The sequence below is a fragment of the Haliotis rubra genome, unplaced genomic scaffold (assembly GCF_003918875.1).
Source record: "Haliotis rubra isolate DU_JTF1 unplaced genomic scaffold, ASM391887v1 Scf147, whole genome shotgun sequence".
In the NCBI taxonomy this organism is placed as follows: Eukaryota; Metazoa; Mollusca; class Gastropoda; order Lepetellida; family Haliotidae; genus Haliotis; species Haliotis rubra.
In genome coordinates, this window is record NW_025765414.1 from 1783904 (window position 1) to 1794682 (window position 10779).

At 42.8% G+C, this 10779-nt stretch overlaps 1 long non-coding RNA gene across 1 annotated transcript; it reads right to left on the minus strand.

The window, feature by feature from the left end:
• Positions 1-679: 679 nt before the first annotated feature.
• On the minus strand, positions 680-1548 carry LOC124269719. Its single transcript, XR_006896590.1, has 2 exons — positions 1483-1548; positions 680-849 (listed from the first exon to the last, which is right to left on the minus strand). It is a non-coding gene; the product is annotated as an uncharacterized LOC124269719 (long non-coding RNA).
• Between the last annotated feature and the right edge of the window lie 9231 nt (positions 1549-10779).

The following is a 10779-nucleotide window of genomic DNA, read 5'->3' on the forward strand; positions in this document are numbered from 1 at the left end:
AAACTCACTCACTCACTCGTGTTACTACTACTTAAGGCTGGTTCTGTTTAAGATGGTAGAAGCTCGATTGACCTCTCCACTCATACATGACGCACTCACTCACTCACTCGTGTTACTACTACTTAAGGCTGGTTCTGTTTAAGATGGTAGAAACTCGATTGACCTCTACACTCATACATGACGCGCTGAACTTGATAATAGCAACTCCTGGTAACCGAGTAAATAAAGCAAAAAGTGGTGGGCTGATTGTACAGTTTATTCACGTCCTTGAAATTATGGCAGTCTAGAGTATGGTGTTAAAGGCGACTACAACATATTTTAAGGTATATTGAAAATCGAATTCATCTTGTATCATCTTTAGTGAGTATGGGTTTACGCTTTCTTTAAGTGACGACCAATGGAATCGGCTGGTCAGATTCGCATGTCATTGTATTACGCCGATCGTTGCTTGTGTCAATCACTGGATTGCCTAATCCAAACCTGATTACACACTGTCCACCGTCATATAGTTGACAAGATGCTAAATGGGGCGTTAAACAACAACTAAATACAGTCAGGTAAGTCAGAACAGATTCTATAGATTTCAACGTGGAAAATACAATATTGTTTGAACTTTCAAAATTAATGTAACGCATTCGTGACGCTCTTGTTCAACGTTGTCAGCAAAATGCCTTCTTCGTTTTGCCTGTTCATGTATGGAGATGAAGGCAATCATTGATACTGGATGCATATTTCTCCGGAATATTTATGTACAGAATGCCTCACAATGGTAAACAGTGATTTCTGGACTCCGTCAGGAAGCCATTTTTCGTCAATAGTCCATGTGCCATTTGACTTTTACTTTATATACTGAAAAACAAAATTAAAGGCACTACATCTCACCGCACTTCTCCAAAAAACATAATACATTTCTCTCAATAATACTATCAGCCCTCAAGGAAGCTACCATACAATTTATTCCCCAAAAGGTTACGTATTTACATTATAATATTTAATTTAAAAGTTCTACTCTCGCGCCCCCTTCCCGCCAAACATTTCAAGTGAACCCTATATAGAGTTATGTCCCTTGGAGCGCTCTTTACGAATATCCTTCGCACAAACTGAAATTGAAACCAGTTCGGCAAACACCGACAACACCGCGTGCGACAGTTTTCGATGTACGGAACAATTGTTTACATTCCATATATGGCAAGTGTTCCCTGTTAGGTAACTGTTCACCTCGAAGTTTCAATTATTGATTTCAGGCAAGTCGAAAGGGATAATAATTCTTTTATTGCATCAATTGGAAGCTTAAGTGAGTGCATATGCCCCAATATATATAATATATGCCAAAATATTTTAGAAAATGTGTGACATTGTGCCTTTAACGTTATCAACAGACACAAAATGATGATATTTTAGTCTGGCGGATTAAGATCAAGAGAAGTAACATTTACTAGAGATAAAAAGTGTAACCAATTGATAAAACTACAGATCATATACCGTTTACGAACCTTTACACCACCATTCAGAATTGAAAATGGATGCGAGAAGCTTTCTCCCTTTGTTGGCACCGTTACAAGGCTCCTGCAATAACAAGATCACCAAAAACACTTCCTGCAACGCATGCTGAGCGGTGTGAACAGATCATCATGACACAGCTCATGTTATATTCAGAAATGTCTGATATTGCAATCCGTTAAGATGGCGGTTAAGTTTCCATAGCCACTACCCCGTCAAAAAGATATTTTATTTGCTGGAAATAGAAAAGCCCACAACTTTTATATGGAATCAAATAGTCAATATGTACGAGAGTCAAGTTCCAATGATGATTATCTATTTATCCCTCCATCTATCCCTTCTACGTGGTGCGCGCCATCTTGCGATATGCGAGATGGGGCCCAGCTTACTTCCGGTACCAGATTTCAGGTGACAAGCGTAGTTCTTTTTCCAAATTGCGCGACCGCCAAATATGACTTTACTAGACCGGACCAAGTGCACAACAATGCTTGGCTGTCACAGCTGTTGACAGTCGTAATAGTTGGCTAATTTGAGGATGGTTAAATCGGAAATTTGTCCTTCCTGCAAGGATTATCGGTTCCTTCCTGTCACGTGACAACCATGAGGCCATTCAGAAAGGTATGAAACGTTTGTCACCGGAAGTACTAAGGTCTCGCGTGCCCTATTTAACTGTTTATGTCCCCGCTAGGTTTCCGAACTGTATTTACCTTGACGTTAAGATATGCTTCTCTTGATTCCCACTGGCTATACCAATGCAGTCGTCCGTGACGGTTTCAATTTCCTTGACTTGGTTTAAGTTGTGCATCAGGGCAATTCGTGGCATCAGTCCACAGTAGTACAGATAGTACGCTGGAGCATGAGTGAGTGAGTGAGTGAGTGAGTGTAGTTTTACGCCGCACTCAGCAATATTCCAGCTGTATGGCGGTGCTGGAGAAATACAACATTGATGCGTTTTGTAATGAGACACTATTTTTATCACCAAATATACTGAGGGAAACAAATAACGGAACATCACTTCATGGCAGTGTTCCTTTATTTATTCTCAGATTTCCTCCAACAGCGCTATTCAAAGCTGGTGATAAAAACTGGAAAATATTTAAGAAACACTTGGATTTCCTTGTGTTTCTTTATCCGTTTCTCTCAGCAATACATACATCAGTTATTCTGTAACTGACATCACTCATCTCGTCATCTGACAAGTTGATATTTTCAATTGTGGCTGCAGCGGGTCACGACATGCGGTGAACATGTAATTTGTCTGGAAAAAGTAAATATCTCTAGGTAAATATACGTGCATAGTTTGTTTTGTTTCGCTTTTGTTATTCAGCAATAGTCCAGCTTTCTGTAAATAATTGAGTCTCGGCCAGACAATCGAGTGATCAACACCATAGGCATCGATCTACGCTATTGCTACACCATGACGTTTCAACCAAGTCAGCGAGCCTAATTCCAAGGTAAGTGACCCATGAAGATCCGGGTTAGAGGTGACTAACGGGATCGGGTGGTCAGGCTCTCTGGCTTGGTTGACACATGTCACCATATCCCAATTGCTTACATCGGTGCTCATGCTGTTGCTCACTGGATTGCCTGGCCCAGACTCGATTATTTACAGACCGTCGCCTTATAGACATAATATTGCTGCGTGCGGCGTAAAACGTAACTCACCACTCACTCCAAGGGGAAATTGTTTGGGCTCCGAGGCACTCCGAAAGTAACTGGGACGGTTTGGGTGAAAAGGACACCTAGTAACATTTCATTCTAAGACGAGACCTCGTTTCATACTCCAGTTAAAACAAACATACGTACCGCAACGCATTTCGACATTACGCACACGCATTCACATTCACGGATAAATATGAAACGTTGTATACACAAATCCGTAAAAAAATGACAAATCGAAACTGACGTCAGAAAAATGTGAAATGTGTTACGTGTCAATGTCCAGGTATAAAGAACAGGGTAACAAGAAATATGTCCATGAACGCGAACGCCTTAACCACTAGGCTACCCCACCGCCCCCGTCCTCTTAAAATAACATTATTATAACATTGTGAATGACTATGACACATAATAAACGTGTTCATAACAAATAGCTTTCTTTCATCGGAAACTACAAAAAAAGTATATTACAAGTTGTGTCTATACAAAAGTATAAAAAAAGGGTTTCTTACCGGCTAGAGTGACTGTAAAACTGTCCATAGTCTCAACGTAATGGATTGTTCGTATCTTGCCTCCACTATAAGAAATCTTCTTCAGTTGAGCCATGTGCGTCGGTTGTTCCACCCAGTAGACATATCTGATATATAGATACAGATGAATGGCTATACAATTGTCATGGTGTCAGCGGTTTACAGATCCCTTCGTGCCATGTTATCGTTATTCTATAAATAATTGTAGGCTATAGTTCGTTCAAAATACGACCCGTGAAGATCCGGTTTGGAATTGATCTTCAGTAACCCATGCTTGTCTAGCAGGCGACTAACGGGATCGGGTGGTCAGACTCGCTGACTTGGTTGACACGTGTCATCGTATCCCAATTGCGTAGATCGATGCTCATGCTGTTAATCACTGGATTGTCTAGTCCAGACTCGATTATTTACAGACCGCCGCCAGCTGGAATATCACTACACATATTGTATGTATATTGTGAGTGGTTGGGACATGGAAGCGACAGCATGTCACATGCACCTCACTACTTATCTTAAGAGTTTGCGCATGGAACGTATGCATATCACATGCAAGTCACTAAATGCGCTTAAGCGTGCACAACTTTATTATAGATACCCCTGAATGTCCGGGTTAGAATGAACCTTCAGTAACCCATGCTTGTCGTAAGAGGCGACTAACGGGATCGCGTGGTCAGACTCGCTGGCTTGGTTGACACATGTCATCGGTTCCCATTTGCGTAGATCGATGCTCATGCTTTTAATCACTGGATTGTCTGGTCCAGGCTCGATTATTTACAGACCGCCGCCAGCTGGAATATCGCTACACACATTGTATGTATATTGTGAGTGGTTGGGACATGGAAGCGACAGTAACCCATGCTTGTAGTAAGAGGCGACTAACGGGATCGGGTGGTCAGACTCGCTGGCTTGGTTGACACATGTCATCGGTTCCCAATTGCGCAGATCGATGTTCATGCTGTTTAGCACTGGATTGTCTGGTCCAGACTCAATTATTTACAGACCGCCGCCATACAGCTGGAATATTGCTGAGTGCGGCGTAAAACTAATCTCACTCACTCACTAAATGCGCTAAAGAAATGTCAACACATCCTCTATCGAAATGAATATTCCATCATAACTACTGTGGAAAAGAAAGTTATCAGTGACTTCACTTGACCAAAATATAGAAACAAAGACGTATATGAAATTTATGATAATTACTGTACAAAGAGAAAGTCCTATGTAATGGTCTTGAATTTGCCGCAATTCGTTAAAGAAGAGTCAAGGGGTCAAAAAAATTCATTCACAAAGTGCATAAAGAGTAACAGAATGAGTCCGGAGTCAGGGGACACGGCGAGTGTGACCACCCTGGGCATCCTCTTGGATTTTATTGAATGAAGGGTACCACAAAAGGTCTTCACACTTCATCCCTGTGTTTCTGGGCATCCAGATTTCCTCGGATGATGACCGTCTTGTTCTCTGGCCACAAATACCAGCTCGTACCATGCTGCCTCCTTCATCGAACATATGAACCTCTTGAACGCAGTTTGGCGCCAGTCGCTCTTCTCTACGTCGACTTTCGTCTGTAAAGAGCACACTCTCCCATTCAAGTCTCTGCCGCCGATGTACAGTTCATTTCCATTGCAGTCTGCGTTGACGGTGTTGACGGGTCACGGCTTTTCCACGGAAGGAGAGGTAGGCTGGTATACCAGCCATACCAAGTAGTCTAAGAACTGCTCGTCTGATGATGGCGTATCCTAGTGTTGTCGCCGCCGAATCTCTTCTGAAGGTGGATCTGCCGGATATAGCGGCATTCGGCCGGTGTCGTGACTCTTGGTCTTCCCGATATTGGGCTGTCTTGGGTCTGACCTGTTTGCTGGTAGCGGTTTACCAATTTGCTGATGGTGGCCTGACTGCAGTTGAAGGTTCTCGCCAGCTGACATTGCGAAGCACGCTTATTGGCCATACCGATCGCCGTGTCTCGTTGCGGTAGTGTAAGTCTTGGCATATTCGTGGTGTTTTTGTTGTTGTTATTTTTCTGTATGCTTGCTCTGTCAACAACATCATTTATGCAATCATCACGCACGTGCATTTGGATCAATGTTCCACAATTACGTTTTTCACGTTTTGAAAAATGCACGATTTGCACGAAGTTTTCGGACAGCTGCGTTGTTGTGTTACGTTTTGGCGAATGTTTTCTGCTTGGCTTCAGACCTATACTAGTGTTTTCGCTTTTTATACAATTACTTTAAAAGTGATAAATTTCTTTTGCCCGGTAGCCTATTACAATCAACAGACTTGCCTTTGTTGTTCATCCAAATGGACATGATAAGGATGAGTGATACGAGCAATTGCTTCCTTGTGTGAACTGCTCGAATAGTGGAAGGAGGTCTTATATATGTGCCTGCTAGTTAATATGAAAGTTTCTCTTGAACCCCTTCTGACTTTTCGAAGACTATCTGAAAGATCAATAAAACTGGTTAAGAAATGTTCAGTATTAAATTTGACATGAGCATACCTGGTAATTCAGGTACTTTCTAAGACATTGTAACTTTCAGCCGTTGAGACAGAGAAAGCAGGAATCATCAGCTGTTGTCTTCATTCACATCTCGGACGATGAAGATAAACCTTTAATCGATGCACAGCGTTAGCGTGGTTCCCCAAAGCAGGGGTAATTGTAACTAGTGGGAGTATCTGTTCCACTTCTTTCCCAATCCATACTGTCTGTAGGGACTGCCACTGTCGTCTCGGGGATAGAGCGTCAGCCCTTTTATTCAATACTGTCTGTAGGGACTGTCACTGTCGTCTCGGGGATAGAGCGTCAGCCCTTTCATACAATACTGTCTGCCCTTTCATACAATACTGTCTGCCCTTTCATTCAATACTGTCTGCAGGGACTGTCTCTGTCATCTAGGGGATAGAGCGTCTGCCTTTCATTCAATACTGTCTGCAAGGACTGTCTCCGTGGTCTGGTGGATAGAGCGTCTGCCTTTCATTCAATAATGTCTGCAGGGACTGTCTCTGTCATCTAGGGGATAGAGCGTCTGCCTTTCATTCAATACTGTCTGCAAGGACTGTCTCCGTGGTCTGGTGGATAGAGCGTCTGTCCTTTCATTCAATACTGTCTGCAGGGACTGTCTCTGTCATCTCGGGGATACAGTGTCTGCCTTTCATTCAATACTGTCTGCAGGGACTGTCTCCGTCATCTCGGGGATACAGTGTCTGCCTTTCATTCAATACTGTCTGCAGGGACTGTCTCCGTCATCTCGGGGATACAGTGTCTGCCTTTCAGTCAATACTGTCTGCAGGGACTGTCTCTGTCATCTAGGGGATACAGTGTCTGCCTTTCATTCAATACTGTCTGCAGGGACTGTCTCCGTCATCTCGGGGATACAGTGTCTGCCTTTCATTCAATACTGTCTGCAAGGACTGTCTCTGTCATCTCGGGGATACAGTGTCTGCCTTTCATTCAATACTGTCTGCAGGGACTGTCTCCGTCATCTCGGGGATACAGTGTCTGCCTTTCATTCAATACTGTCTGCAGGGACTGTCTCTGTCATCTCGGGGATACAGTGTCTGCCTTTCATTCAATACTGTCTGCAGGGACTGTCTCTGTCATCTAGGGGATACAGTGTCTGCCTTTCATTCAATACTGTCTGCAGGGACTGTCTCCGTCATCTCGGGGATACAGTGTCTGCCTTTCATTCAATACTGTCTGCAAGGACTGTCTCTGTCATCTCGGGGATACAGTGTCTGCCTTTCATTCAATACTGTCTGCAGGGACTGTCTCTGTCATCTAGGGGATACAATGTCTGCCTTTCATTCAATACTGTCTGCAGGGACTGTCTCCGTCATCTCGGGGATACAGTGTCTGCCTTTCATTCAATACTGTCTGCAGGGACTGTCTCTGTCATCTCGGGGATACAGCGTCTGCCTTTCATTCAATACTGTCTGCAGGGACTGTCTCTGTCATCTCGGGGATACAGTGTCTGCCTTTCATTCAATACACTCTGTAGGGACTGTCTCTGTCATCTAGGGGATACAGCGTCTGCCTTTCATTCAATACTTTCTGCAAGGACTGTCTCCGTCATCTAGGGGATACAGCGTCTGTCCTTTCATTCAATACTGTCTGCAGGGACTGTCTCTGTCATCTAGGGGATAGGAGGTCTGCCTTTCATTCAATACTGTCTACAGGGACTGTCTCTGTCATCTAGGGGATACAGTGTCTGCCCTGTTAGGAGTATACAGAAAGAAACACTATGAAATTTTTGTTTAAGCTCTTTTTACTCAACCTCTGCCCCAAACACCTACCTCGTTCCTTCCACCGATAGTATGAGGCGTCTCTTCTGGTGAGGTTAGACTTCAAGGGAGTTGACACGATCCTCCTCATGCAAACCCATAAGACTGTACGATCTTTGGTAGTGTATTCAATATCTCTTAAAACGTCCGCTTCAGGATAAACATATTTGGTGTGGCGTTGATTGGGCCCTTCATTCAGTTTGTACACCACCCTTTTTCTTTCGTCAAATACCAGAATAAACGATGAGTTTCTGTAGTGTCTCTCTGGAAAGGAAAAAAATGAATAACAGTCGAATGATACTACTGGATTGTTTTTGTTTCTCAACGGCACACTCCGCAAGTAGTTAAAGTTACGCAACATTCGTCATAGCGTGTCCTTAAATGGGTGACCCTGTTTGAAAGCTTGACTGCTGAGAGTTTCTGGGACTTTAGTCTTGCCCCAAACAAAGCAAACGTGATACACCCTCTCTTTTCACCAAGCAGTAAATGGGTACCCGTAGGTTAAGTGATATGACCGTTTACCTTCTAGTACTTCAAAGGCAGCTTGAGTTAACCGCGATAATGATGTCTTACCATGTATGCGTGGATACAGGCACTTTATAAATGTCTGTTATTATATTATTAAGGTGAGGTGAAATTGGGTTTAACGTCGCACTTAAGAATATTTCGCTCATATGCCGACGTGCATGCGTGTGCATGTATGTGTGGCTGCTTGTACTAGCCCAGACTTAAGCTGGTTTTATAGTGCTAGCTCACTGAAATACCATGCCGCAGACACATTATACTGACTCCAAGCCGACCAGTCCTTGTTGTACGACGCGGCCCGGGATCGAACCCGCTACCTGCCGCTGTCCGGGCGGTCTCTCTAACCACTACACCACGGATGCAGTCTTATATTATTATGGAGAGATCTTCGGTGATCAGGCTAACCAGGCGGCGACAGGCAGAACCTGTCAAATCCAATAGCCTGCTTGAAGATTTCCCACAGAGCAGGTGCAACAATGGCTTTTACTGGATCCAAAGAGTATTTCAGCTCTTGGTGAAACACAGTTATGTGAATACGGAAGTTTGTAACTTTTTAAAGTGTACATGCAGTCCACCAGGTCACAGAATAGAACTACCGATCCATGTGGTCGCCGCCAGTGTAGATGCAGTCCACCAGGTCACAGAATAGAACGACCGATCCATGTGGTCGCCGCCAGTGTACATGCAGTCCACCAGGTCACAGAATAGAACGACCGATCCATGTGGTCGCCGCCAGTGTACATGCAGTCCACCAGGTCACAGAATAGAACTACCGATCCATGTGGTCGCCGCCAGTGTACATGCAGTCCACCAGGTCACAGAATAGAACTACCGATCCATGTGGTCGCCTCTTACAAGCATCATAGGTTGCTGGCCACCTATTGCAAATCCCCAGACAGGCGGGAAAACCTTAACTTTGCGTCCCAAGTCAAAACATTGATTACACAACAGTCTCGTTTCCTGTTGACTGGGTTCCGTCCTACTGCGCAACTTAGTACAAAGACCAGTCCAGAATTTTTAGACCAATTCTTTAACTGGATACATAAATATTAATCAGTATTATGGGATACATCTAAACACTTGTATATTGCAACACTACGCTCCTTCCAATCCTTGCAAACACGTCGTGCAGCGTGCTCTGTCGTACAGCGAGCTCTGGCAAACGGAAACCTGGAAATCTCAAAACGAGGCTCTGCCGCTAGAAATATTTGTCGGTCTGGTACGGAATTGATATCATATCAATCACATTGTGCGTTACAGAACTACACTGTTAGTAAAGTTTAAAATTAAAATTTATTTGTAAATACCGGTTTCTTAAGTAACAAGGACATGGAATTCAGTGTAACCATAGTTGTTTGTGATGTCTATGTTCACTTTCACACGAGAAAATTCGGATCGGCTGAAAAGTAGGTCATTGTCTGAATAGGTTAATGAGACTGGTTGGGTTTGATATGTCTACATCCATCTCTGTTTATATGATATAACAGTTAGTGTGAAATATGTTAAAGTTGGGATTATACACATCTCAGTAAACTACAGGTTCTAGCTTTAGAGGGATGAGTCCCGTCCGGGATTCCTATCCTATCTTTCTGAGTCAGGCACCAAATCACCAGCAAACAAAGTCAGCGATTTAGCCCACTCAGCCATCGCTGCTTTGAACAAAATGTGGTAGTCTGACAGCTGGTAGTCCTTGAATACACCTTTGACAAGTGTTAATTGGCAAGGCTCCCGCGTCCAATAGCTACACTGTGCTTTTTAGAAAATGCTCCAGTGTTACATGATATATTTGGGATTACTCTTTCTGATTAAAGTACAGGTTCTACATTGGAGTCTAGCAAATAAATGCCCAAATGAACCTCTCTTAGTCAAGCATGAATGAAGGAAGACAGTAGCACCCAAGCTCAAATACATTGGTTTTCTAAAGACTTGATCTTCTCAGCTAAGTTTTCTTAGTGCTTTCAATACATTCTCTCAAATAGTAAATATGTCAGTAAGTGTCAAGTTTATTTTTTTTATAATCAAATGCATATTTGTTTTCATTACATCAATTATTTTAGTAAAAATGTAAAATGTAAAAGTTTTCATCAAAGTCAAAATTTCATCACAGTCAAGATTTCATTAAAATCAATATTTCATCAAAGTCAAAATGTCATCGAAATAAAAATAATAATTCAAGGTTAAACGTGGATCAAAGAATATGAATATACCAAGAAAACATTTGCTTTTCATCATCTAAAGTTGTGTATATTGACAGCCTGCATTCATTTTCTCAAATAAAATTGCATAC